This window comes from Lepisosteus platostomus, chromosome 6 (assembly GCF_059453375.1).
Source record: "Lepisosteus platostomus isolate fLepPlt1 chromosome 6, fLepPlt1.hap1, whole genome shotgun sequence".
Lineage (NCBI taxonomy): Eukaryota > Metazoa > Chordata > Actinopteri > Semionotiformes > Lepisosteidae > Lepisosteus > Lepisosteus platostomus.
In genome coordinates, this window is record NC_142616.1 from 10,579,895 (window position 1) to 10,606,173 (window position 26,279).

Sequence of the window (26,279 nt, forward strand, 5' to 3'; positions counted from 1 at the left end):
CTGTCTGTGCTACTGCTCCTCCTCACACAGTACTAACACGTGTAGAATCAGTTGTTATTCATGAGGTTTCTAACGCTGGAAAGTTCTTTCAACTGAGCTTGGGACAAGTGAAAGCACACGGTGATTCGTATATCATCTCTACACATTTTCAGTCTCATTTCTGTTAGCAGTAACTGACCAACGAGCAGCAACAGAGACGTACTCCTCGTTAGTATAGTGGTGAGTATCCCCGCCTGTCACGTGGGAGACCGGGGTTCGATTCCCCGACGGGGAGACAGATTACTTTTTAACTACCTCACTTTAATTAAAAAAAAACGTTTTAACTCCGTGAATTGTTAATTTACGTTAATTCTATGAATTGTTTACTTAGACACGTGTTCAATGACATGACTTCTCTTCTTACGGGTGAGTAATTACAGGAGTTTGAGCCCCGTTCATGGTGAAATGTTAAACAATCGTCAATCTGTGCCGGAAGGAGCCCCTCTAAAAAGAGCACCGGGGCACAAGCTTGTCTTTAATCCCACTGACGGTCTTCACTAGAGGCGTGGGTTCAAACCACTCTTCTCACACGCGCTTGTTTCCCCTCGTGTGTGAAAGTGTTTCATGTGTGATTGAAAATGAGACAAACTCCAGTCTCCGGTTAGAGCTGAAACAGCAATCCAGAACATGCCGCCTGCTTGAGCCTAGATCAGACTCAAAAATAAGCTCAGTTTATTCTTTATTATTTGACATTATGTTTTTAATTAGTAACTTAATATGCAGGACACACTAAGATGGGATTCTGACGTTGTCGATCTGCTGTTTGTAAATAAGTGAAAGTCTCTCACTGTTGAATTGATGGAAAGATAGGTGGGTTTGGTTTTCTTCTGTTCACCACAGAAGTCCCGCCCTCGGTTCTGACGACCTTCCGCCTCCGTCTGGGTCCCGATCCGAAGCAGTCGGTTCAGTTCGCCTGGGGTATCTGGTGTATAAAAGGTGAGACAGTGGCCCGTACGGGGATCGAACCCGCGACCTTGGCGTTATTAGCACCACGCTCTAACCAACTGAGCTAACCGGCCACATGAGACATGTGTCCACCTCTGACCCTGAGCTAGTGAGACTGTAGAGATTTTTCCAAAGACCTGAGACGGACCAGCGTCTAATTCAGGGCGGGGGAGGGACACACTCCCAGTCCCAGGAACCGCACAGTAACCAGGACGATCACAGGTCCGAGTTTAAATACCAGAGTGACACCGGCTGGCGAATCCCACTGGTGACACAGCTTCTCTCATGTCTCCTTAGAGCACTAACGAAAGAAGTCTACATGTACATGGAAATGTTCAAAAAGTCTACAACATTACGTATTTGAATTACAGGTTTTATTCAGTAGGAAGTTTACTGTGACACGAAGTAAACCGGTGTCCATACGGGTTTCATTTCGATTATCTTCAGAAACGTGTTCTCAGCTGTGGTACCTCTACCGCTCCTCCACAGACGCTACAAACACATTCGGAATCGATTATTTCAGCTTCGGTTTTGAGTTTTAAAACGCGTTAAGAAGTCCTTCCGACAGAGCACGGGCCAGGTGAGAGGAAATGGTGTTTTCACCGGCTCTCGGATGTGTAAAGACGCTCATAAACTGGTAGTGAATACTACCTCCCAATGGGGAGACAGGTATCTAACACGGGCTCGTTCCAGCATCATTTCCACTCCAACCTGCTCTCTTCATGATTAATTGACTATTAATTGATTAAATGATTCACCTTTTGGATGCGAGAGGTCCCAGGTTCAAATCCCGGACGAGCCCGTCTTTTCTTCTATTATTGTTGGAAGAAATATCCAGCCCTCCTCGGTAGTACACCAGAGCCAGTGTCGTGAGGTTATAGCCAGGTGCTGCAGCTGATGGGCTGACTGCTGGTTTACAAGATCCGATGGTGGAGACACCTTCACCACTCGGAGTTTATCTGCTGCTCTGATGTATCATTATTTTAAAAACATGTGAGTGGACACCGAGCATCATAGCGAGGGATCGAACCATGTTTATCGCGGACTTAACATCTCGTATTCAGCGTGGAAGTGAAGAACACGCGTGTGAGTGAACGTCTCACGCCCCATCTGTGAAAAGCCCAAAACAGGAATGATCCCTGCCCCGTGTGAGGATCGAACTCACGACCTTCAGATTATGAGACTGACGCGCTACCTACTGCGCTAACGAGGCTGGATAGTGGCTGTGTTCCAGCTCATGTTGAAATGAACATTATATGTATGAACATTATTTCCGTGTGACTGTCGTAACTCAGACCATATTCCCCCAAAAGATTAAAACGCCGGGCTGAAGAAAAGGGAAGATCTCATCTTCATAACTCACCGGTAAAGAGACCAGAACACCACGCGAAGTCAATAAAGCGCATTAAACTGATGACCACAAAACTTTGAAACGTACATCAGGCAAACAACGTTCAGAAAAGGAGTAAAAAGCAATTGTGAGTTATATCTAAGCAGTCTGAGTGTGGATCGTGTCGTGGGTGAAGGGGGAAAAGCCTCTCCCACTTTCATCATTCCATCCCGAGAGTGTCTGTCCTCTCTAGTACATAGAGCGCAAAAGCTGGAGGATGCGGGCATCGATCCCGCTACCTCTCGCATGCTAAGCGAGCGCTCTACCATCTGAGCTAATCCCCCTCGCTCTGTGAAAGATCAGCTCCCTCCCATGCACAATAAATCTCTCACGAGTCTTCTGTGCGATCGCACACTCATGGAAAACACACTTGAAATCAGAGCACTCACGACCTCTCCGGCTCGTTGGTTTGGGTTTGCTATCCGGTTGCGAGAGGTCCCGGCCTCAAATCTTGTCTTATTCCATGATTACAAGAACGTACGTCCAGCACTACTCGTGTTTTCTGCTTTTATGAAAGGACTCCTGACACACTGCGATTTTCTCATGTTGGTTTTTTAGAGTACATCTGATTGACTGGTCTTCTCTCTTGCAGGGAGACGGGACTCTTCAGAGAGGGAGTCTCCCACTTGCGTGTAATTAGCAGAAAAAACACTTTTTCTAGATCTGCTTTTCCACCTGTCTGTGCTACTGCTCCTCCTCACACAGTACTAACACGTGTAGAATCAGTTGTTATTCATGAGGTTTCTAACGCTGGAAAGTTCTTTCAACTGAGCTTGGGACAAGTGAAAGCACACGGTGATTCGTATATCATCTCTACACATTTTCAGTCTCATTTCTGTTAGCAGTAACTGACCAACGAGCAGCAACAGAGACGTACTCCTCGTTAGTATAGTGGTGAGTATCCCCGCCTGTCACGCGGGAGACCGGGGTTCGATTCCCCGACGGGGAGACAGATTACTTTTTAACTACCTCACTTTAATTAAAAAAAAACGTTTTAACTCCGTGAATTGTTAATTTACGTTAAATCTATGAATTGTTTACTTAGACACGTGTTCAATGACATGACTTCTCTTCTTACGGGTGAGTAATTACAGGAGTTTGAGCCCCGTTCATGGTGAAATGTTAAACAATCGTCAATCTGTGCCGGAAGGAGCCCCTCTAAAAAGAGCACCGGGGCACAAGCTTGTCTTTAATCCCACTGACGGTCTTCACTAGAGGCGTGGGTTCAAACCACTCTTCTCACACGCGCTTGTTTCCCCTCGTGTGTGAAAGTGTTTCATGTGTGATTGAAAATGAGACAAACTCCAGTCTCCGGTTAGAGCTGAAACAGCAATCCAGAACATGCCGCCTGCTTGAGCCTAGATCAGACTCAAAAATAAGCTCAGTTTATTCTTTATTATTTGACATTATGTTTTTAATTAGTAACTTAATATGCAGGACACACTAAGATGGGATTCTGACGTTGTCGATCTGCTGTTTGTAAATAAGTGAACGTCTCTCACTGTTGAATTGATGGAAAGATCGGTGGGTTTGGTTTTCTTCTGTTCACCACAGAAGTCCCGCCCTCGGTTCTGACGACCTTCCGCCTCCGTCTGGGTCCCGATCCGAAGCAGTCGGTTCAGTTCGCCTGGGGTATCTGGTGTATAAAAGGTGAGACAGTGGCCCGTACGGGGATCGAACCCGCGACCTTGGCGTTATTAGCACCACGCTCTAACCAACTGAGCTAACCGGCCACATGAGACGTGTGTCCACCTCTGACCCTGAGCAAGTGAGACTGTAGAGATTTTTCCAAAGACCTGAGACGGACCAGCGTCTAATTCAGGGCGGGGGAGGGACACACTCCCAGTCCCAGGAACCGCACAGTAACCAGGACGATCACAGGTCCGAGTTTAAATACCAGAGTGACACCGGCTGGCGAATCCCACTGGTGACACAGCTTCTCTCATGTTGTCTCCTTAGAGCACTAATGAAAGAAGTGTACATGTACATGGAAATGTTCAAAAAGTCTACAACATTACGTATTTGAATTACAGGTTTTATTCAGTAGGAAGTTTACTGTGACACGAGGTAAACCGGTGTCCATACGGGTTTCATTTCGATTATCTTCAGAAACGTGTTCTCAGCTGTGGTACCTCTACCGCTCCTCCACAGACGCTACAAACACGTTCGGAATCGATTATTTCAGCTTCGGTTTTGAGTTTTAAAACGCGTTAAGAAGTCCTTCCGACAGAGCACGGGCCAGGTGAGAGGAAATGGTGTTTTCACCGGCTCTCGGATGTGTAAAGACGCTCATAAACTGGTAGTGAATACTACCTCCCAATGGGGAGACAGGTATCTAACATGGGCTCGTTCCAGCATCATTTCCACTCCAACCTGCTCTCTTCATGATTAATTGACTATTAATTGATTAAATGATTCACCTTTTGGGTGCGAGAGGTCCCAGGTTCAAATCCCGGACGAGCCCGTCTTTTCTTCTATTATTGTTGGAAGAAATATCCAGCCCTCCTCGGTAGTACACCAGAGCCAGTGTCGTGAGGTTATAGCCAGGTGCTGCAGCTGATGGGCTGACTGCTGGTTTACAAGATCCGATGGTGGAGACACCTTCACCACTCGGAGTTTATCTGCTGCTCTGATGTATCATTATTTTAAAAACATGTGAGTGGACACCGAGCATCATAGCGAGGGATCGAACCGTGTTTATCGCGGACTTAACATCTCGTATTCAGCGTGGAAGTGAAGAACACGCGTGTGAGTGAACGTCTCACGCCCCATCTGTGAAAAGCCCAAAACAGGAATGATCCCTGCCCCGTGTGAGGATCGAACTCACGACCTTCAGATTATGAGACTGACGCGCTACCTACTGCGCTAACGAGGCTGGATAGCGGCTGTGTTCCAGCTCATGTTAAAATGAACATTATATGTATGAACATTATTTCCGTGTGACTGTCGTAACTCAGACCATATTCCCCCAAAAGATTAAAACGCCAGGCTGAAGAAAAGGGAAGATCTCATCTTCATAACTCACCGGTAAAGAGACCAGAACACCACGCGAAGTCAACAAAGCACATTAAACTGATGACCACAAAACTTTGAAACGTACACCAGGCAAAGAACGTTCAGAAAAGGAGTAAAAAGCAATTGTGAGTTATATCTAAGCAGTCTGAGTGTGGATCGTGTCGTGGGTGACGGGGGGAAAAGTCTCTCCCAGTTTTATCATTCCATCCCGAGAGTGTCTGTCCTCTCTAGTACATGGAGCGCAAAAGCTGGAGGATGCGGGCATCGATCCCGCTACCTCTCGCATGCTAAGCGGTTCTCTACCATTTGAGCTAATCCCCCTCGCTCTGTGAAATATCAGCTCCCTCCCGTGCACACTAAATCCCTCACGAGTCTTCTGTGCGATCGCACACTCGTGAAAAACACACTTGAAATCAGAGCACTCACGACCTCTCTGGCTCGTTGGTTTGGGTTTGCTCTTCGGTTGCGAGAGGTCCCGGCCTCAAATCTTGTCTTATTCCATGATTACAAGAACGTACGTCCAGCACTACTCGTGTTTTCTGCTTTTATGAAAGGACTCCTGACACACTGCGATTTTCTCATGTTGTTTTTTTAGAGCACATCTGATTGACTGGTCTTCTCTCTTGCAGGGAGACGGGACTCTTCAGAGAGGGAGTCTCCCACTTGCGTGTAATTAGCAGAAAAAACACTTTTTCTAGATCTGCTTTTCCACCTGTCTGTGCTACTGCTCCTCCTCACACAGTACTAACACGTGTAGAATCAGTTGTTATTCATGAGGTTTCTAACGCTGGAAAGTTCTTTCAACTGAGCTTGGGACAAGTGAAAGCACACGGTGATTCGTATATCATCTCTACACATTTTCAGTCTCATTTCTGTTAGCAGTAAGTGACCAACGAGCAGCAACAGAGACGTACTCCTCGTTAGTATAGTGGTGAGTATCCCCGCCTGTCACGCGGGAGACCTGGGTTCGATTCCCCGACGGGGAGACAGATTACTTTTTAACTACCTCACTTTAATTAAAAAAAAACGTTTTAACTCCGTGAATTGTTAATTTACGTTAATTCTATGAATTGTTTACTTAGACACGTGTTCAATGACATGACTTCTCTTCTTACGGGTGAGTAATTACAGGAGTTTGAGCCCCGTTCATGGTGAAATGTTAAACAATCGTCAATCTGTGCCGGAAGGAGCCCCTCTAAAAAGAGCACCGGGGCACAAGCTTGTCTTTAATCCCACTGACAGTCTACACTAGAGGCGTGGGTTCAAACCACTCTTCTCACACGCGATTGTTTCCCCTCGTGTGTGAAAGTGTTTCATGTGTGATTGAAAATGAGAAAAACTCCAGTCTCCGGTTAGAACTGAAACAGCAATCCAGAACATGCCGCCTGCTTGAGCCTAGATCAGACTCAAAAAAAAGCTCAGTTTGTTCTTTATTATTTGACATTATTTTTTTAATTAGTAACTTAATATGCAGGACACACTGAGATGGGATTCTGACGTTGTCGATCTGCTGTTTGTATATAAGTGATCGTCCCTCATTGTTGAATTGATGTAAAGATCAGTGGGTTTGGTTTTCTTCTGTTCACCACAGAAGTCCCTCCCTCGGTTCTGACGACCCGCCGCCTCCGTCTGTGTCCCGATCCGAAACAGTCGGTTCAGTTCGCCTGGGGTTCCGGTTCGGACTCAGACTTGAAAGAGCTCTTCTTTTCTTTCACACGCAGTGATCAAAACTCTCAGGGGGAACTTTCACAGTTAATGATGTTTTCAGGAACAATAATCACGCATCACGGGAACAAGTAAACATTTATTCCTGCTGAAAAGAGAAGAAAAGACACAACGTTTCGGCTGTGGAGCCTTCTTCGGGTGTCGGGAACGAATCATCAATCACTGTCGATAGTTAATTGCGTTTCAGAAATCACTGAATACATTTCATGAAGAAAAATGACGGTACGAGGAAAACAGCGCCTTCATTCATCTTCATTCCAGGTGAACTAAATTAGGAAACTGAGAATATCTGAAAGCTTGGTACTGTTAAATAAGTGTACTATTAAATATTCCGTGTACAAAACACACCGCAGCTAAACGCCTCTTTATCAGTGAAATGTGGTGTCGAAATAAGAGCTTTATCTCACAACCTCGTACCTAGAGAACATCCTGTATGAGTGTAAAACAGCCCACTGAAATGTTGTTTTTACATAAAATATTATGAGTTTTCAAGCTTTTTTAAAAAGTTTGAATTTTACTAAGACGTGAATATTTTATTCTCGGATGAAACCTTAAACAGTGACATGGGAGTATTTCCATGAGAGATGATTTGAAAGCTTCTCTTATCCGAATCGTAGACTTTACCAGTGTCTTTCTGTGCTGTGTTAACTGTTATGTAACTGGTTCAGTACAGTGTTATTGTCATAATGTTGTGTTACTGTATTCCGTACAGTGTCATTGACCCAGTGTTGTGTAACTGTGTTCTTGTGCAGTGTCATTGACACAGTGTTGTGTTACTGTGTTCGGTACAGTGTAATTCTCACAGTGCTGTTACTGGTTCAGTGTTGTGTTACTGTATTCAGTGCAGTGTCATTGACACAGTGCTGTGATACTGTTTTCTGTTTTGATTTATAGTGTTGCGCTACAGTCATCTGTTTGACCTTCCCCCCAGGGAAATTATAAGAACTACAGTTCGGACACCTACTCTGATATTCGATCTTAAATTAAGGTCTGCTTCTTTGATTGTCTTGTTATGCAAAGAGTGTTAGACCCAAGTGCTCGTTTATTAAAGTCCGAGATGCTGACTGATTTGACTTTATACCGATAATGAGCAGCAAATTAATGAAGAAAACAGAAACGCGAGAAAAAAAACTGCTGTACATACTGAACACATGTGGCCAGTCTTAATGAGCTGTGCGATCTGTTGTTGTCAGACGTGCTTCTGTGTTAAACGCACAAGGACAAAAACAGCCCGGAGACTCCGATCGAGCAATGCGGCTGTGCTTTTCCGCCTTTGAAAGGTCACGCGTTCCACGAGGTAGTCAAGAACACGCGTGTATGAGACTAGAAATCTGTCTCCCCGCAAAGTTCAAATCCTGCTGACAAAGTGTGTCTGTTTTTTCTTTTGGTAAACCCAAATAACATCTCAATTAACATTTGCATTCCTATCAGACTGGGCTGCACGTCTGTCCCATCTTTCTGTCTGACAGGGAGTCTCTCTGTGTCACAGTTCTCGTCATTCGTGATCCTGCGCTTGAACTCGACCGGTTGCTGATCATGTCGGCTGACAGAGAGGCGCCTCAGGAACGGCAATTCAGATCTCCATCTCCAACTAAACCCCATTCCTCTCTCCCTTTCAGCGTCATCGCCACAAGACTCAACTGGACCAGGGCTCCCCAGTACCCGGGCTGAGGACATCCCCTGAAAGTTTTGTACACTGCCTGTGAAAGAATAGAACAGCTCTTTCAGGTCCGAGTCCGGCTCGGAACCCCAGGCGAACTGAACCGACCGTTTTGGATCGGGACAGAGCCGGAGGCTGGACTTCTGTGGTGAACAGAAGAAAACCAAACCCACCGATCTTTCAATCAATTCAATAGTGAGGGCCATTCACTTATATATAAACGACAAAGTCAGACTCCATTACTACATTAGTGTGTCCTGCATATTAAGTTACTAATTTAAAAAAAATAATGTCCAATAATAAAGGGAGGGTGAATTGATGGAAAGATCAGCGGGTTTGGTTTTCTTCTGTTCACCACAGAAGTCCCGCCCTCGGTTCTGACGACCTTCCGCCTCCGTCTGGGTCCCGATCCGAAGCAGTCGGTTCAGTTCGCCTGGGGTATCTGGTGTATAAAAGGTGAGACAGTGGCCCGTACGGGGATCGAACCCGCGACCTTGGCGTTATTAGCACCACGCTCTAACCAACTGAGCTAACCGGCCACATGAGACGTGTGTCCACCTCTGACCCTGACCAAGTGAGACTGTAGAGATTTTCCACAGACCTGAGACGGACCAGCGTCTAATTCAGGGCGGGGGAGGGACACACTCGCAGTCCCAGGAACCGCACAGTAACCAGGACGATCACAGGTCCGAGTTTAAATACCAGAGTGACACCGGCTGGCGAATCCCACTGGTGACACAGCTTCTCTCATGTTGTCTCCTTAGAGCACTAATGAAAGAAGTGTACATGTACATGGAAATGTTCAAAATGTCTACAACCTTACGTATTTTGAATTACAGGTTTTATTCAGTTGGAAGTTTACTGTGACACGAGGTAAACCGGTGTCCATACGGGTTTCATTTCGATTATCTTCAGAAACGTGTTTTCAGCTGTGGTACCTCTACCGCTCCTCCACAGACGCTACTAACACGTTCGGAATCGATTATTTCAGCTTCGGTTTTGAGTTTTAAAACGCGTTAAGAAGTCCTTCCGACAGAGCACGGGCCAGGTGAGAGGAAATGGTGTTTTCACCGGCTCTCGGATGTGTAAAGACGCCCATAAACTGTTAGTGAGTAATATGAATTAATTAATGGTGAAGGAATTAATTTCAGTTTGTAGCCTATTTCTGTTGTTTCCACTCTTGATGAAACCAGACAGTTGAGTCACTTTTAAAGACACAACTACACTAACGAGGAGCGCGTATTTACCGCTGAGCGAGAGATCTGTTCACTGTCAGGAGACATTTCCTCTCAGGGCTGATCTTTTAGGTAGTTGAATTGAGAAACAGAGATGACTGTTTTATAAAAGGCGAGAGAGTGGCATTCAAATCAGTCGCAGATGCGCTGGGTTTTATAAGCAAAAAAATGTTTATGAAGAAGGTGAAATACTGCTGTGTATTTTCCTCATTTTTAGCCGCCACTGCCAGTTATACACAGTATGATAATATTGCAAATATCGTATTATTTTCAGCTGCAAACAATTCCTTATAGTTACAACATTTCATCTTATTATTCCGTATTAAGTGGATTTAAAGATGACAGTAGGAAAACATCAAATGAAGACAATCGTTTCAACAACATCTAACGCTCCACGAGCGCCACCTAGCGATATTCTTTGGTCAGTGAATCAGCGCTGCACTACCGGCTCTGTGTGATGAGAACTGACGCGCGTTCTGAGTGAAGAGCTTAAATTATTCGATCTTAAATTAAGGTCTGCTTCTTTGACGGTAACAGACTTGTTATGTGTTATGCAAAGTGGGTTAGACCCATGTGCTCGTTTATTAAAGTCCGAGATCCTGACTGATTTGACTTTATACCGATAATTACCAGCAAATTGACGAAGAAAACACAAAACGCGAGAATAAAAACTACTGCACACACTGCACACATGTGCCCAGTCTTAATGAGCTGTGCGATCTGTTGCTGTCAGACGTGCTTCTGTGTTAAACGCACAAGGACAAAAACAGCCCGGAGACTCCGATCGAGCGATGCGGCTGTGCTTTTCTCCCTTGGAAAAGTCACGAATTCCACGAGGTAGGCAAGAACACGCGTGCATGAGCAAACATGAGCCGTCATGAATCATTATTTTTAAAACGCGCGAGTGGACACCGAGCATCATAGCGAGAAATCGAACAGTGTTTTTCGCGGACTAAACATCTCGTATTCGGTGTGGAAGTGAAGAACACGCGTGGGGGAGTGAACGTCTCACGCCACATTTGGGAACAGCCCAAAACAGTATGGCTCCCTGCCCCGTGTGAGGATCGAACTCACGACCTTCAAATTATGAGACTGACGCGCTACCTACTGCGCTAAAGAGGCTGGATGACAGCTGAGCTCCAGTATGAACTCACACAATGTGATTTCCCATCAGTCGGTGAGATCCAGACCATTTGCTGTCACAATAAATCAGTGACCAAAACTCTCAGGGGGAACTTTCACAGTTAAAGATGTTTTAAGGAGAAATAATCACGCATCACGGGAACAAGTTAACATTTATTTCTGCTGAATAGAGAAGAAAAGACACAACGTTTCGGCTGTGGAGCCTTCTTCGGGTGTCGGGAACGGACCATCAATCACCGTAGATCATTACTTGCATTTAAAAAATCACACACGATCTCATTAAAATCTGGAATTCCACAGGAATGGGAGATGAAGCAACAACAAATTGACAACTGCAGCACCGGACCTGGACCGGTCCATCTCGGGTCACAGTAAATTTATTACTGAATAAAGGGATTTGAATATTGAAATCCCTATCCCTATCAATATCCCTATCATTATCGATATTGAAATCAGGGATTTCAAGCGTCTTTTCCCTGATCTGGCGATGCTCCCTGCTGGATATTGAATCTGCCTTTTGATCTCACCAATACTTTTTCTCCTCGATTCTTTTGCGAGTCCGTCTTTGAGATCCCACCTCGCTCAAGTCCTTCTGGCTGAAGTGGCTTCCCTGCCTCAGCAGCGAGCCCTCGTCAGCCACCGACACGTCTGCGGCTCGCTTGGCCCTCCGACTCCCGATCTGCGGAGATGAGATTTCACCAGAGAGCGCCGGAGCCGCGCTTCATGCGGAGAGGAGATGAGCAGGAGGCGCGGCTGTTGAACGCTTGACAGTCGCCCAGCGCTCTCTCCGCAAGGCGTGAACGCGGCTACAGGAGGCCTGTCGGCACACAGAGCTCTAAACTCACTCCTGGAGGAGGCAGGAGGACGCTCAACCAGCTGAGCTCACCCTCCGCGCTGCGCCCTCCTCCTCCTTAGCATACTCAGCCCTATACTAAAGAGGAGCACGTGTCCGCTGTGGAGCCAGAGCTCTGTTTCCTGTCAGGAGACGTTTCCGCTGCGCCCTCCTCCTCGGAGTCACCGTGTGCCGCTTCTCCCCCTCTTACCGGCACCGTCACTGCCTGTCGTCTGCAGGGCGGTCCTGTATGAGGTAGATGGTGGAGGTGTGGTCCGAGGGGCATGGCCAACTGTGTTCGCCAGTCGCACTGCGATCCCGGGGACTGAAGAGAGCTGAAATGAAGGAAATTCGTATTTAAATACAGTGCTTTAAATAAGTCTTCAATGTGTTCTGGCACTTCCGGGTCTTCACTGAAGATAGTTGTTGTGTTCTTGAGAGCGATGGGGCCGTGCACTGGTGGCTCTCGGGGGAGAACGGGGTTTCAATTGGGTGGAGCAATTGGGGGGTTCAGATAATAAGTTGTGTGGGCGCTTGTAACGGAGCACTGAAGAAAAAGATCTCTGAGATGAAGCGCTACAGATGCACTTACATTTATCGCACTGCTGACACAACTGCTGGCCGAAATAGCGACGTGTTCACCTGATCGTCTGAAGGATCTCCTCACGAAGCTCTATCATTCATCAGTGGTAGCAGAAGCCTTTAGAATACGAGACATGTTCACCTTCAAACCCACAGCCGCTGGACTCGCTTGTCTCTGGACTAATTGCAATGAGAATCGCATTAGTAGCTCCGTGTCCTTATCCGGTCTATTTCAAATTACGAGGGACGTTCAGTTATATACTGTGCGAACAGGAGAGACCCTATATTAACGGGTCCTGCATATTAATTTACTGATCAGATGAATTGAAATGTTCTGATTCACAGCTCCTGCAGTTCGTGCTCAGGGCCGAACTCGCGAGATGCTGTAGAAACATTTTCAGTGTGCAGTTCTTAGTGCTTTCTTCACTGGTGCTCTACGGAGAAAAGATGAGAAAATATCTCTGATATATTTGTCATATTTTTATACCGATAAAGAAAAGCTCTGTGTCAGAAGTGGGATTCGAACCCACGCCTCCAGGGGAGACTGCGACCTGAACGCAGCGCCTTGGACCGCTCGGCCATCCTGACTACTGACACTACCCCCAGCCGGTCCCATGAGCCACCGCGACCCCACAACGGTCCTCGAGTATCACACTGGTGTTAGAAATACAGCCAAACTCCGGCATTCAGATCTGTTGCAGATGCGCTGGATTTTATAATAAAAAAAATGTTTATGAAGAAGGTGGAATACTGCTGTGTATTTTCCTCATTTTTAGCTGCCACAGCCAGTTATACACAATATGATAATATTGCAAATATCATATTATTTTCAGCTGCAAACAATTCCTTATAGTTACCACATTTCATCTTAATAATCCATATTAAGTGGATTTAAAGATGATAAACAGTAGGAAAACTGATTAAATGAAGACAATTGTCTCACCAACATCTACCGCTCCACGAGCGCCACCTAGCGATGATCTTTGCTCAGTGAATCAACGCTGCGCTACCGGCGCTGTGTGATGAGAAATGACGCGCGTTCTAAGTGGCGCTTTGTTCCTCTCCAGGCCGTTACTGAGGCGCCTCTCTGTTCTGGAGACCCAAAAGGATTGCTTGTCCAGCACCTTAACCACTCGGCCACGACTACACGCACAACCCCACCTTCTCCCGAACTGACAAGGGCTCGTTCCCGCATCATTTCCACTCCAACCAGCTCTCTTCGTGCTCAGTTTTGGGATTTCTATCTCTCTATACCGATAATCACCAGCGGATTCACTAAGAAAACACAAAACGTATCGAAATAGCCTCACTGTTTCCTTTTAGAGCTGTAGAAGTCAGAAGTTCCCACGGGTTTAGATAAATTAAACTTGAATTGCCTTTTTTAAGCTTCACCCATCAGATGGCTCATAAAAACGTATCTGTGACAGATTTGGCAGGAGAGAGGGGAAGGGTGGGGCGAGTCTCACTGCACTGGTCTGTCATGGTCTGTGAACATGAGCCGTCTGTGCGCGAAGAAGACTGTGAAATTTGACACAAAGCTGTAGCTGACGGGCTGAGTGCTGGTTTACAAGTTTCGGTGGTGGAGACACCTTCACCACTAGGAGTTTATTATTTTAAAAATGTGTGAGTGGTCACCAAGCAAAATAGCGAGTGAACGTCTCACGCCCCAGTGTGAGCATGGGCCAAGTGAGAGGAAATGGTGTTTTCACCGGCTCTCGGAGGTGTAAAGACGCTCACAAACTGTTAGTGAGTAATATAAACTAATTAATGGTGAAGGAATTAATTTCAGTTTGTAGTCTATTTCTGTAGTTTCCGCTCTTGATGAAACCTGACTGTTGAGTCACTTTTAAAGACACAACTACACTAACGAGGAGCGCTAACTAACACTAACTATTTGGCGTGGAAGTGAAGAACACGCGTATATGTGAGTGAACGTCTCACGCCCCACATGTACCCTGTAGTTTCCGCTCTGTAGTCTCACGCCCCACATGTACCCTGTACCCAAAACAGCATTGATCCCTGCCCCGTGTGAGGATTGAACTCACGACCTTCAGATTATGAGACTGACGCGCTACCTACTGCGCTAACGAGGCTGGATGGCAAATGAGCTCCAATATGAACTCACATGATGTGGTTTAACATCAAACTGTCAGAGCCACACCTCAATGCATGGGCCTCAATGCATGTCCACACTCTGCTCTTTCTCATGGTCTACCATTTGTTTTTCTCACTACTACATACTTATTGTCCCACAACATATTGATGGCTCCTGTTGTTATTTATTGTTTGTAATGTACTGTCTCCATTGTGTGGTTGTGTCTGTTGTTGTCCAGGGAGATCAGTGAGAATAAGAATTCCAATGTACATGTACATATGGCAATAAACCCTCCTCCTCTTATCTACTCGTTTCAGATACAGAGAAGATAAGAAGTGAGTTTGATATGTCTTCGTATTATCACATAATAAAGACTTGCAGCCCAGTCTGATAGAAATGCAAATGTTAATTGACGTTATTTGGATTCACCAAAAGGAAAAACACACCCGTAGTCGGCAGGATTCGAACCTGCGCGGGGAAACCCCAATGGATTTCTAGTCCATCGCCTTAACCACTCGGCCACGACTACACACTCATCTTTTCTTTCTCCCGAATTGACACGGGCTCGTTCCCGCATCATTTCCAACCCAAAGTCTCTCTGCGTGATTAATTTGCTATTTCTATCTCTCGATATCGATAGTCACCAGCGGTTTGGCTGCAGATGTTTGGATGTACAACTACTGCTCCTCCACAGAAGCTACTAACACGTTCGGAGAGGATTATTTCAGCTTCGGTTTTGAGTTTTAAAACGCGTTAAGAAGTCCTTTCGACAGAGCACGGGCCAAGTGAGAGGAAATGGTGTGACGCTCATAAACTATTAGTGAGTAATATAAATTAATTAATGGTGAAGTAATTAATTTCAGTTTGTAGCCTATTTCTGTTGTTTCCGCTCTTGATGAAACCAGTCAGTTGAGTCACTTTTAAAGACACAACTACACTAAGGAGGAGCGCGTATTTACCGCTGAGCGAGAGATCTGTCCACTTTCAGGTGACATGTCCTCTCAGGGCTGATATTTTAGGTTTCGACGTTTAGTTTCTTTTTGGAGGAGAAATCGCAGAACTAACGGAATTGTTTCGTCTTCGGACGAACTTCTAAAAAGATTCTCACGCGTGACAGACGGGGATATTCACCCCTATACTTTTTGGAGGAGATTGTTATAAGAAATATGGATTAAACAAACAAACAAACAAACAAACAAACAAACAAACATTCTAACTCAGATTTTCGAAAAACCTTTAAAATTGACCGACTGCCTCTTTGGATTAGTAGTCAGAATAGTGGGGAAAGGAAATGTATATAAGATCTCCCTGCTTCAGAAACTGTCATCACACTGGAGAGAAGTTACACGTGTCCATACGCGCTTCCGACAGGAATCGCAATAACAGCACAGTGAAAGCAAAAGGCGTTTTCACCTGCTTATTTGCACGTTATTGTTGGAAAATGCAAATGAACGGAATTCGTTATTCTTTTGATATGAGTTTAAACAAACGTTTAATTGTAAGTGAAGTCAGGTCAGTAGAACCCCACAGTCACCTGGATGAGCGGGTCCGATGAGTCACCGCGCCGTCGTGAGGAGTTTACCTTCCCGAGGGGCTAAGTGCAGGTCGGGTCATTTAAAGAATCATTTTTCACTCTCCGTTTCATGCAATTGGGCGTCTCTGTTTACTGTGCTACTGAATACATTTTATGTAGAAAAATGACGGTATGAGGAAAACAGCGCCTTCATTCACGTTCATTCCAGGTGAACTAAATTAGGAAATTGAGAATATCTGTGTGTTTGGTACTGTTAAATAAGTGTACTATTAAATATTCCGTGTACGAAACACACCGCAGCTAAACGCCTCTTCCTCAGTGAAATGTGGTGTCGAAATAAGAGCTTTATCTCACAACCTCGTACCTAGAGAACATCCTGTATGAGTCTAAGGAAGCCAACTGAAATGTTGTTTTGACATAAAATATTATGCGTTTTAAAGCTATTTTAAAAAGTTTGAATTTTACTAAGACGTGAATATTTTATTCTCGGATGAAACCTTAAACAGTGACATTGGAGTATTTCCACCGAGAGATGATTTGAAAGCTTCTCATATCCGAATTGTAGACTTTACCAGTGTCTTTCTGTGCTGTTTTACACTGTTATGTTACTGGTTCAGTACAGTGTTATTGTCATAATGTTGTGTTACTGTATTCCGTACAGTGTCATTGACACAGTGCTTTGTTACTGTATTCAGAACAGTGTAATACTCACAGTTTTGTGTTACTGGTTCAGTACAGTGTAATTCTCACAGTGTTGTTACTGGTTCAGTGTTGTGTTACTGTATTTAGTACAGTGTCATTGACACTGTCAGTTTTGTTTTATTGTGTTACTGTTATTGTGTTGTTTTATTGTGCTACAGTCATCTGTTTGACCTTCCTCTCAGGCAAATTATAAAAACTCTACAGTTCGGACACCTACTCTGATATTCGATCTTAAATTAAGGTCTGCTTCTTTGACAGTCTTGTTATGCAAAGAGTGTTAGACCCAAGTGCTCGTTTATTGAAGTCCGAGATCCTGACTGATTTGACTTTATACCGATAATGAGCAGCAAATTAATGAAGAAAACAGAAACGCGAGAAAAAAACTGCTGCACACACTGCACACATGTGGCCAGTCTTAATGAGCTGTGTGATCTGTTGCTGTCAGACGTGCTTCTGTGCTAAACGGACAAGAACACGCGTGCATGAGCGAACAGGAGCCGTCATGAATCATTATTTTTAACACGCACGAGTGGACACCAAGCATCATAGCGAGAAACCACACTTCTCACACGCGCTTGTTTCCCCTCGTGTGTGAAAGTATTTCATGTGTGATTGAAAATAAGACAAACTCCAGTCTCCTCTTAGAGCTAAAATGAGGGTTTACAAGGAGGAGGGTTAATAGAGTCTTGAACATAGATTCTCACTTAAATCCAGATTTTAAACTAGGCTCTGTTTAGAGTGAGTTGCTCATATTCTTTGAGTTTGGTTCAACTTTTTGTCATAAGAAAAGGTACACACATGAAGAGACACTCTGATTTAGTGAGTTACAACAGTTTAGCAGGAGTGGGGTTCAAACTCACACAGACTCCTGTCTATTAGATCTTAAGTCCAACACCCACTCAGCCATCCTGGTGCCACAGTAGACGATGCCTACAGCATCTAATATGCAGATTCTCACTCCATTTAGGGCAAAATGCTCTAATCATTTGAGGTGACCTGACGTTGCTCCTCATGTCATAAGGAAAGATGAACGAGAAGAAAGAAAGAAAGAAGAAACTGTGACCTGAACACAGCGCCTTAGACTGCTCAGCCATCTGACCGCTCCCATAAGCCACCGTGACCCCACTATGTTCCTCAAGTGTCACACTGGTATTAGAAATACAGCGAGACTCCGGCATTCAAATCTGTCGCAGATGCGTTTGGTTTTAGAAGCAAAAAAAATTTTATGAAGAAGGTGGAATACTGCTGCGTATTTTCCTCATTTTTAGCCGCCACTGCCAGCTATACACAGTATGATAATATTGCAAATATCGTATTATTTTCAGCTGCAAACAATTCCTCACAGTTACAAAATTTAATCTTGATATTCCATATTAAGTGGATTTAAAGATGATAAACAGTAGGAAAACAGATTAAATGAAGACAATTGTTTCATCAATATCTAACGCTCCACAAGCGCTTAAGACTTTAACTTCAACATAGTGATCACTCGGCACTACTACACCACGCTCAGTGATGACTGGGTTCTGTCTACATTAAACATGCTCTTTCACAGCCCAGCCCACCTGCTCAGGACCTTTTCACACTCTCTAAAGAAGAATTACACGTCATTGTGACAAGCCTGTCTTAGAAGTGCTCTGTGCTCTGTTTACATTTTCTGTAGAAAATTCTATTATCAAATTGTTTGGATAAACGTTTAAAGAAATGTTGATTTCTGAACTTCTCATTAACAATGCAGGATGTATAATTCTGAGGCTGTGAATTGAGAAACAGAGGTGTCTGTTTTAAAAAAAGTGAGACAGTGACCCATACGGGGATCAAACACACAACCTTGGCATTATTAACACCACACTCAAACCCACAGAGCTAACCAGCATCAGGTGAAACATTTCCTGCTCTGACCCAGAGCAAGTGAGACTGTGGAGATTTTCCACAGACCTGAGACAGGCCAGTGTCTGATTCAGGGCGGAGGAGGGACACACGCTCAGTCCCAGGAACTGCACTCGAGCTCAATGGCAGGAGTCAGGGCAAAAGATGGGCTTGCTGGTCTAGGTGTACGATTCTCATTTCAGGTGTAAGAGGTCCCAGGTTCAAATCCAGGACGAAACCTTGTGTGTGCTTTTCCTCCACTTCCACAGTCCTGGCAGCTGACATCCTCTTCTGCCGTGAAGACGACCGCAGGAACCTCGTGAGGACTCCTCAAGGGCACAGCGAGAGCTCAAGTCCATGTCTGAGCCTGGAACATTTAGCTTCCTGACCGTGTGCCTCTTCCTCCCCTCATACTGGGCACTGTCACTGCCCTCATAAATTCCAATAATCAAAAATAATTTCTAGCTATTATTTATAAAGACACATAAGTGAAACTATTCCAGACGAAATTTTATATTCATTTTCTATATTGATTTTTCAGAACAAACAGAGTATCACATGGTACCATGAAAAACACTGAAAAAATGTGAACAATCATCAAGTCACGACAGACTTGGTAGTTAAAAAAAACTGTGAATATTCAACAATAATATAAAAACTGGAAGAAAGGAGAAGAAAAATGAAACCAGAGCCCAAACCACAATCCTGAAGAATAAGCAATTCCTCTGTTTCAAAATGTCCAGGAAAAACGGAAGAAATGCACAGATTAAAAGTGGTTTCGTGATCCTAGCTGAAATTTTTTTTTCCAAAACTCCGGGGTGCCTGGATTTCGTGGTGCACCGCACAGCAGTTCTTTTCAGAAACTGAGTCAGTCGGCTCACACGAGCACCCAAGCATGATTGAAACTCATTCAAATGCAAGTGCTTCTATATACTGTCTTGATTGTTTCCCACTTCGCGGAAATGCTCAGTGGACACCCCAGGTAGGGTAAGGATCAGCATTTATACACCACTCAGAGAATTTTTATTTTCAGGGATGGATTTTTAGCCCAATTCAAGTTGAAGAAAAGTGGTTTCGTGAAAATCGCAGAAATTTTTTTTTCAGAAACTCCGGGGTGCCTGGAGGTCGCGGTGCACCACGCGACAGTTGTATTCCAAAACAGAGTCACTCAGATCACACGAGTACCCAAGCATCCTTGAAACTCACTCAAATGCAAGTGCTTCTATCTGTTGTCTTGATTGTTTCCCACTCATTCCTTTTGGTTTGGGGAACATGTCAAAATCCCATCCCAGAGAACTTCAACTAGAGTTTGCGGAAATGCTCAGTGGACACCCCAGTTAGGGTAGGATCAGCATTTCCACACTACTCAGAGAATTTTTATTTTTAGGGTTGGATTTTTAGCCCAAATCAAGTTGAAGAAAAGTGGTTTCGTGAAAATCGCAGAAATTTTTTTTTCAGAAACTCCGGGGTGCCTGGAGGTCGCTGTGCACCACGCGACAGTTGTATTCCAAAACTGAGTCTCTCAGATCACACGAGTACCCAAGCATCCTTGAAACTCATTCAAATGCAAGTGCTTCTATCTGTTGTCTTGATTGTTTCCCACTCATTACTTTTGGTTTGGGGAACATGTCAAAATCCCATGCCCAGAGAACTTCAGATAGAGTTCGCGGAAATGCTCAGGGGACACCCCAGGTACGGTAAGGATCAGCATTTCCACACTACTCAGAGAATTTTTATTTTCAGGGATGGATTTGTAGCCCAAATCAAGTTGAAGAAAAGTGGTTTCGTGAAAATCGCAGAACATTTTTTTTCTGAAACTCCGGGGTGCCTGGAGGTCGCGGTGCACCACGCGACAGTTGTATTCCAAAACTGAGTCACTCAGATCACACGAATACCCAAGCATTCTTGAAACTCATTCAAATGCAAGTGCTTCTATCTGTTTCCTTGATTGTTTCCCACTCATTCCTTTTGGTTTGGGGAACATGTCAAAATCCCATGCCCAGAGAACTTCAGATAGAGTTCGCGGAAATGCTCAGGGGACACCCCAGGTAGGGTAAGGATCAGCATTTCCACACTACTCAGAGAATTTTTATTTTCAGGAATGGATTTTTAGCCCAAATCAAGTTGAAGAAAAGTGGTTTCGTGAAAATCGCTGAAAATTTTTTTTCAGAAACTCCGGGGTGCCTGGAGGTCGCGGTGCACCACGCGACAGTTGTATTCCAAAACTGAGTCTCTCAGATCACACGAGTACCCAAGCATCCTTGAAACTCATTCAAATGCAAGTGCTTCTATCTGTTGTCTTGATTGTTTCCCACTCATTACTTTTAGTTTGGGGAACATGTCAAAATCCCATGCCCAGAGAACTTCAGATAGAGTTTGCGGAAATGCTCAGGGGACACCCCAGGTAGGGTAAGGATCAGCATTTCCACACTACTCAGAGAATTTTTATTTTCAGGGATGGATTTTTAGCCCAAATCAAGTTGAAGAAAAGTGGTTTCGTGAAAATCGCTGAAAATTTTTTTTCAGAAACTCCGGGGTGCCTGGAGGTCGCGGTGCACCACGCGACAGTTGTATTCCAAAACTGAGTCACTCAGATCCACGAATACCCAAGCATGCTTGAAACTCATTCAAATGCAAGTGCTTCTATCTGTTTCCTTGATTGTTTCCCACTTATTCCTTTTGGTTTGGGGAACATGTCAAAATCCCATGCCCAGAGAACTTCAGATAGAGTTCGCGGAAATGCTCAGTGGACACCCCAGGTAGGGTAAGGATCAGCATTTCCACACTACTCAGAGAATTTTTATTTTCAGGGATGGATTTTTAGCCCAAATCAAGTTGAAGAAAAGTGGTTTCGTGAAAATCGCAGAAAATTTTTTTTCAGATACTCCGGGGTGCCTGGAGGTCGCGGTGCACCACGCGACAGTTGTATTCCAAAACTGAGTCACTCAGATCACACGAATACCCAAGCATTCTTGAAACTCATTCAAATGCAAGTGCTTCTATCTGTTTCCATGATTGTTTCCCACTCATTCCTTTTGGTTTGGGGAACATGTGAAAATCCCATGCCCAGAGAACTTCAACTAGAGTTCGTGGAAATGCTCAGTGGACACCCCAAGTAGAGTAAGGATCAGCATTTCCACACTACTCAGAGAGTTTTTATTTTCAGGGATGGATTTTTAGCCTAAATCAAGTTGACGAAAAGTGGTTTCGTGAAAATCGCGGAAATTTTTTTTTCAGAAACTCCGGGGTGCCTGGAGGTCGCGGTGCACCACGCGACAGTTGTAATCCAAAACTGAATCACTCAGATCACACGAATACCCATGCATGCTTGGAACTCATTCAAATGCAAGTGCTTCTATCTGTTTCCATGATTGTTTCCCACTCATTCCTTTTGGTTTGGGGAACATGTCAAACTCCCATGCCCAGAGAACTTCAACTAGAGTTCGCGGAAATGCTCAATGGACACCCCAGGTAGGGTAAGGATCAGCATTTCCACACTACTCAGAGAGTTTTTATTTTTAGGGATGGATTTTTAGCCCAAATCACGTTGAAGAAAAGTGGTTTCGTGAAAATCGCTGAAAATTTTTTTTCGGAAACTCCGGGGTGCCTGGAGGTCGCTGTGCACCACGCGACAGTTGTATTCCAAAACTGAGTCACTCAGATCACACGAATACCCAAGCATGCTTGAAACTCATTCAAATGCAAGTGCTTCTATCTGTTTCCTTGATTGTTTCCCACTTATTCCTTTTGGTCTGGGGAACATGTCAAAATCCCATGCCCAGAGAACTTCAGATAGAGTCCGCGGAAATGCTCAGTGGACACCCCAGGTAGGGTAAGGATCAGCATTTCCACACTACTCAGAGAATTTTTATTTTCAGGGATGGATTTTTAGCCCAAATCACGTTGAAGAAAAGTGGTTTCGTGAAAATCGCAGAAAATTTATTTTCAGAAACTCCGGGGTGCCTGGAGGTCGCGGTGCACCACGCGACAGTTGTATTCCAAAACTGAGTCACTCAGATCACACGAATACCCAAGCATTCTTGAAACTCATTCAAATGCAAGTGCTTCTATCTGTTTCCTTGATTGTTTCCCACTTATTCCTTTTGGTTTGGGGAACATGTCAAAATCCCATGCCCAGAGAACTTCAGATAGAGTTCGCGGAAATGCTCAGTGGACACCCCAGGTAGGGTAAGGATCAGCATTTCCACACTACTTAGAGAATTTTTATTTTCAGGGATGGATTTTTAGCCCAAATCAAGTTGAAGAAAAGTGGTTTCGTGAAAATCGCAGAACATTTTTTTTCAGAAACTCCGGGGTGCCTGGAGGTCGCTGTGCACCACGCGACAGTTGTATTCCAAAACTGAGTCTCTCAGATCACACGAGTACCCAAGCATCCTTGAAACTCATTCAAATGCAAGTGCTTCTATCTGTTTCCTTGATTGTTTCCCACTCATTCCTTTTGGTTTGGGGAACATGTCAAAATCCCATGCCCAGAGAACTTCAGATAGAGTTCGCGGAAATGCTCAGTGGACACCCCAGGTAGGTTAAGGATCAGCATTTCCACACTACATAGAGAATTTTTATTTTCAGGGATGGATTTTTAGCCCAAATCAAGTTGAAGAAAAGTGGTTTCGTGAAAATCGCAGAAAATTTTTTTTCAGTAACTCCGGGGTGCCTGGAGGTCGCGGTGCACCACGCGACAGTTGTATTCCAAAACTGAGTCACTCAGATCACACGAATACCCAAGCATTCTTGAAACTCATTCAAATGCAAGTGCTTCTATCTGTTTCCTTGATTGTTTCCCACTCATTCCTTTTGGTTTGGGGAACATGCCAAAATCCCATGCCCAGAGAACTTCAACTAGAGTTCACGGAAATGCTCAGTGGACACCCCAGGTAGGGTAAGGATCAGCATTTCCACACTACTCAGAGAGTTTTTATTTTCAGGGATGGATTTTTAGCCCAAATCAAGTTGAAGAAAAGTGGTTTCGTGAAAATCGCAGAAATTTTTTTTTCAGAAACTCCGGGGTGCCTGGAGGTCGCGGTGCACCACACGACAGTTGTATTCCAAAACTGAGTCACTCAGATCCACGAATACCCAAGCATGCTTGAAACTCATTCAAATGCAAGTGCTTCTATCTGTTTCCTTGTTTGTTTTCCACTTATTCCTTTTGGTTTGGGGAACATGTGAAAATCCCATGCCCAGAGAACTTCAACTAGAGTTCGTGGAAATGCTCAGTGGACACCCCAGGTAGGGTAAGGATCAGCATTTCCACATTACTCAGAGAGTTTTTATTTTCAGGGATGGATTTTTAGCCCAAATCACGTTGAAGAAAAGTGGTTTCGTGAAAATCGCTGAAAATTTTTTTTCAGAAACTCCGGGGTGCCTGGAGGTCGCGGTGCACCACGCGACAGTTGTATTCCAAAACTGAGTCACTCAGATCCACGAATACCCAAGCATGCTTGAAACTCATTCAAATGCAAGTGCTTCTATCTGTTTCCTTGTTTGTTTCCCACTTATTCCTTTTGGTTTGGGGAACATGTCAAAATCCCATGCCCAGAGAACTTCAGATAGAGTTCGCGGAAATGCTCAGTGGACACCCCAGGTAGGGTAAGGATCAGCATTTCCACACTACTCAGAGAGTTTTTATTTTCAGGGATGGATTTTTAGCCCAAATCAAGTTGAAGAAAAGTGGTTTCGTGAAAATCGCAGAAAATTTTTTTTCAGAAACTCCGGGGTGCCTGGAGGTCGCTGTGCACCACGCGACAGTTGTATTCCAAAACTGAGTCTCTCAGATCACACGAGTACCCAAGCATCCTTGAAACTCATTCAAATGCAAGTGCTTCTATCTGTTGTCTTGATTGTTTCCCACTCATTACTTTTAGTTTGGGGAACATGTCAAAATCCCATGCCCAGAGAACTTCAGATAGAGTTTGCGGAAATGCTCAGGGGACACCCCAGGTAGGGTAAGGATCAGCATTTCCACACTACTCAGAGAATTTTTATTTTCAGGGATGGATTTTTAGCCCAAATCAAGTTGAAGAAAAGTGGTTTCGTGAAAATCGCTGAAAATTTTTTTTCAGAAACTCCGGGGTGCCTGGAGGTCGCGGTGCACCACGCGACAGTTGTATTCCAAAACTGAGTCACTCAGATCCACGAACACCCAAGCATGCTTGAAACTCATTCAAATGCAAGTGCTTCTATCTGTTTCCTTGATTGTTTCCCACTTATTCCTTTTGGTTTGGGGAACATGTCAAAATCCCATGCCCAGAGAACTTCAGATAGAGTTCGCGGAAATGCTCAGTGGACACCCCAGGTAGGGTAAGGATCAGCATTTCCACACTACTCAGAGAATTTTTATTTTCAGGGATGGATTTTTAGCCCAAATCAAGTTGAAGAAAAGTGGTTTCGTGAAAATCGCAGAAATTTTTTTTTCAGAAACTCCGGGGTGCCTGGAGGTCGCTGTGCACCACGCGACAGTTGTATTCCAAAACTGAGTCTCTCAGATCACACGAGTACCCAAGCATCCTTGAAACTCATTCAAATGCAAGTGCTTCTATCTGTTGTCTTGATTGTTTCCCACTCATTACTTTTGGTTTGGGGAACATGTCAAAATCCCATGCCCAGAGAACTTCAGATAGAGTTCGCGGAAATGCTCAGGGGACACCCCAGGTACGGTAAGGATCAGCATTTCCACACTACTCAGAGAATTTTTATTTTCAGGGATGGATTTGTAGCCCAAATCAAGTTGAAGAAAAGTGGTTTCGTGAAAATCGCAGAACATTTTTTTTCTGAAACTCCGGGGTGCCTGGAGGTTGCGGTGCACCACGCGACAGTTGTATTCCAAAACTGAGTCACTCAGATCACACGAATACCCAAGCATTCTTGAAACTCATTCAAATGCAAGTGCTTCTATCTGTTTCCTTGATTGTTTCCCACTCATTCCTTTTGGTTTGGGGAACATGTCAAAATCCCATGCCCAGAGAACTTCAGATAGAGTTCGCGGAAATGCTCAGGGGACACCCCAGGTAGGGTAAGGATCAGCATTTCCACACTACTCAGAGAATTTTTATTTTCAGGAATGGATTTTTAGCCCAAATCAAGTTGAAGAAAAGTGGTTTCGTGAAAATCGCTGAAAATTTTTTTTCAGAAACTCCGGGGTGCCTGGAGGTCGCGGTGCACCACGCGACAGTTGTATTCCAAAACTGAGTCACTCAGATCACAAGAATACCCAAGCATGCTTGAAACTCATTCAAATGCAAGTGCTTCTATCTGTTTCCTTGATTGTTTCCCACTTATTCCTTTTGGTTTGGGGAACATGTCAAAATCCCATGCCCAGAGAACTTCAGATAGAGTTCGCAGAAATGCTCAGTGGACACCCCAGGTAGGGTAAGGATCAGCATTTCCACACTACTCAGAGAATTTTTATTTTCAGGGATGGATTTTTAGCCCAAATCAAGTTGAAGAAAAGTGGTTTCGTGAAAATCGCTGAAAAATTTTTTTCAGAAACTCC

The 26,279-nt window shown here is 44.4% G+C and overlaps 13 non-coding genes across 13 annotated transcripts; 3 read left to right on the forward strand and 10 right to left on the reverse strand.

The window, feature by feature from the left end:
- The first annotated feature begins 202 nt into the window (after positions 1 to 202).
- trnad-guc (transfer RNA aspartic acid (anticodon GUC)) lies at positions 203 to 274 on the forward strand. The gene has a single exon. It is a non-coding gene; the product is annotated as a tRNA-Asp (tRNA).
- Positions 275 to 984: 710 nt separating this feature from the next.
- trnai-aau (transfer RNA isoleucine (anticodon AAU)) lies at positions 985 to 1,058 on the reverse strand. Its single transcript has one exon. It is a non-coding gene; the product is annotated as a tRNA-Ile (tRNA).
- Positions 1,059 to 2,124: 1,066 nt separating this feature from the next.
- trnam-cau (transfer RNA methionine (anticodon CAU)) lies at positions 2,125 to 2,197 on the reverse strand. The gene has a single exon. It is a non-coding gene; the product is annotated as a tRNA-Met (tRNA).
- A 388-nt stretch (positions 2,198 to 2,585) lies between these two features.
- Positions 2,586 to 2,658, reverse strand: trnaa-agc (transfer RNA alanine (anticodon AGC)). Its single transcript has one exon. It is a non-coding gene; the product is annotated as a tRNA-Ala (tRNA).
- Positions 2,659 to 3,251: 593 nt separating this feature from the next.
- trnad-guc (transfer RNA aspartic acid (anticodon GUC)) lies at positions 3,252 to 3,323 on the forward strand. The gene has a single exon. It is a non-coding gene; the product is annotated as a tRNA-Asp (tRNA).
- Positions 3,324 to 4,033: 710 nt separating this feature from the next.
- trnai-aau (transfer RNA isoleucine (anticodon AAU)) lies at positions 4,034 to 4,107 on the reverse strand. Its single transcript has one exon. It is a non-coding gene; the product is annotated as a tRNA-Ile (tRNA).
- Positions 4,108 to 5,176: 1,069 nt separating this feature from the next.
- Positions 5,177 to 5,249, reverse strand: trnam-cau (transfer RNA methionine (anticodon CAU)). Its single transcript has one exon. It is a non-coding gene; the product is annotated as a tRNA-Met (tRNA).
- Positions 5,250 to 6,303: 1,054 nt separating this feature from the next.
- trnad-guc (transfer RNA aspartic acid (anticodon GUC)) lies at positions 6,304 to 6,375 on the forward strand. Its single transcript has one exon. It is a non-coding gene; the product is annotated as a tRNA-Asp (tRNA).
- A 2,864-nt stretch (positions 6,376 to 9,239) lies between these two features.
- On the reverse strand, positions 9,240 to 9,313 carry trnai-aau (transfer RNA isoleucine (anticodon AAU)). The gene has a single exon. It is a non-coding gene; the product is annotated as a tRNA-Ile (tRNA).
- Positions 9,314 to 11,058: 1,745 nt separating this feature from the next.
- Positions 11,059 to 11,131, reverse strand: trnam-cau (transfer RNA methionine (anticodon CAU)). The gene has a single exon. It is a non-coding gene; the product is annotated as a tRNA-Met (tRNA).
- Positions 11,132 to 13,071: 1,940 nt separating this feature from the next.
- trnal-cag (transfer RNA leucine (anticodon CAG)) lies at positions 13,072 to 13,154 on the reverse strand. Its single transcript has one exon. It is a non-coding gene; the product is annotated as a tRNA-Leu (tRNA).
- Positions 13,155 to 14,586: 1,432 nt separating this feature from the next.
- Positions 14,587 to 14,659, reverse strand: trnam-cau (transfer RNA methionine (anticodon CAU)). The gene has a single exon. It is a non-coding gene; the product is annotated as a tRNA-Met (tRNA).
- Positions 14,660 to 15,108: 449 nt separating this feature from the next.
- Positions 15,109 to 15,190, reverse strand: trnas-aga (transfer RNA serine (anticodon AGA)). Its single transcript has one exon. It is a non-coding gene; the product is annotated as a tRNA-Ser (tRNA).
- Between the last annotated feature and the right edge of the window lie 11,089 nt (positions 15,191 to 26,279).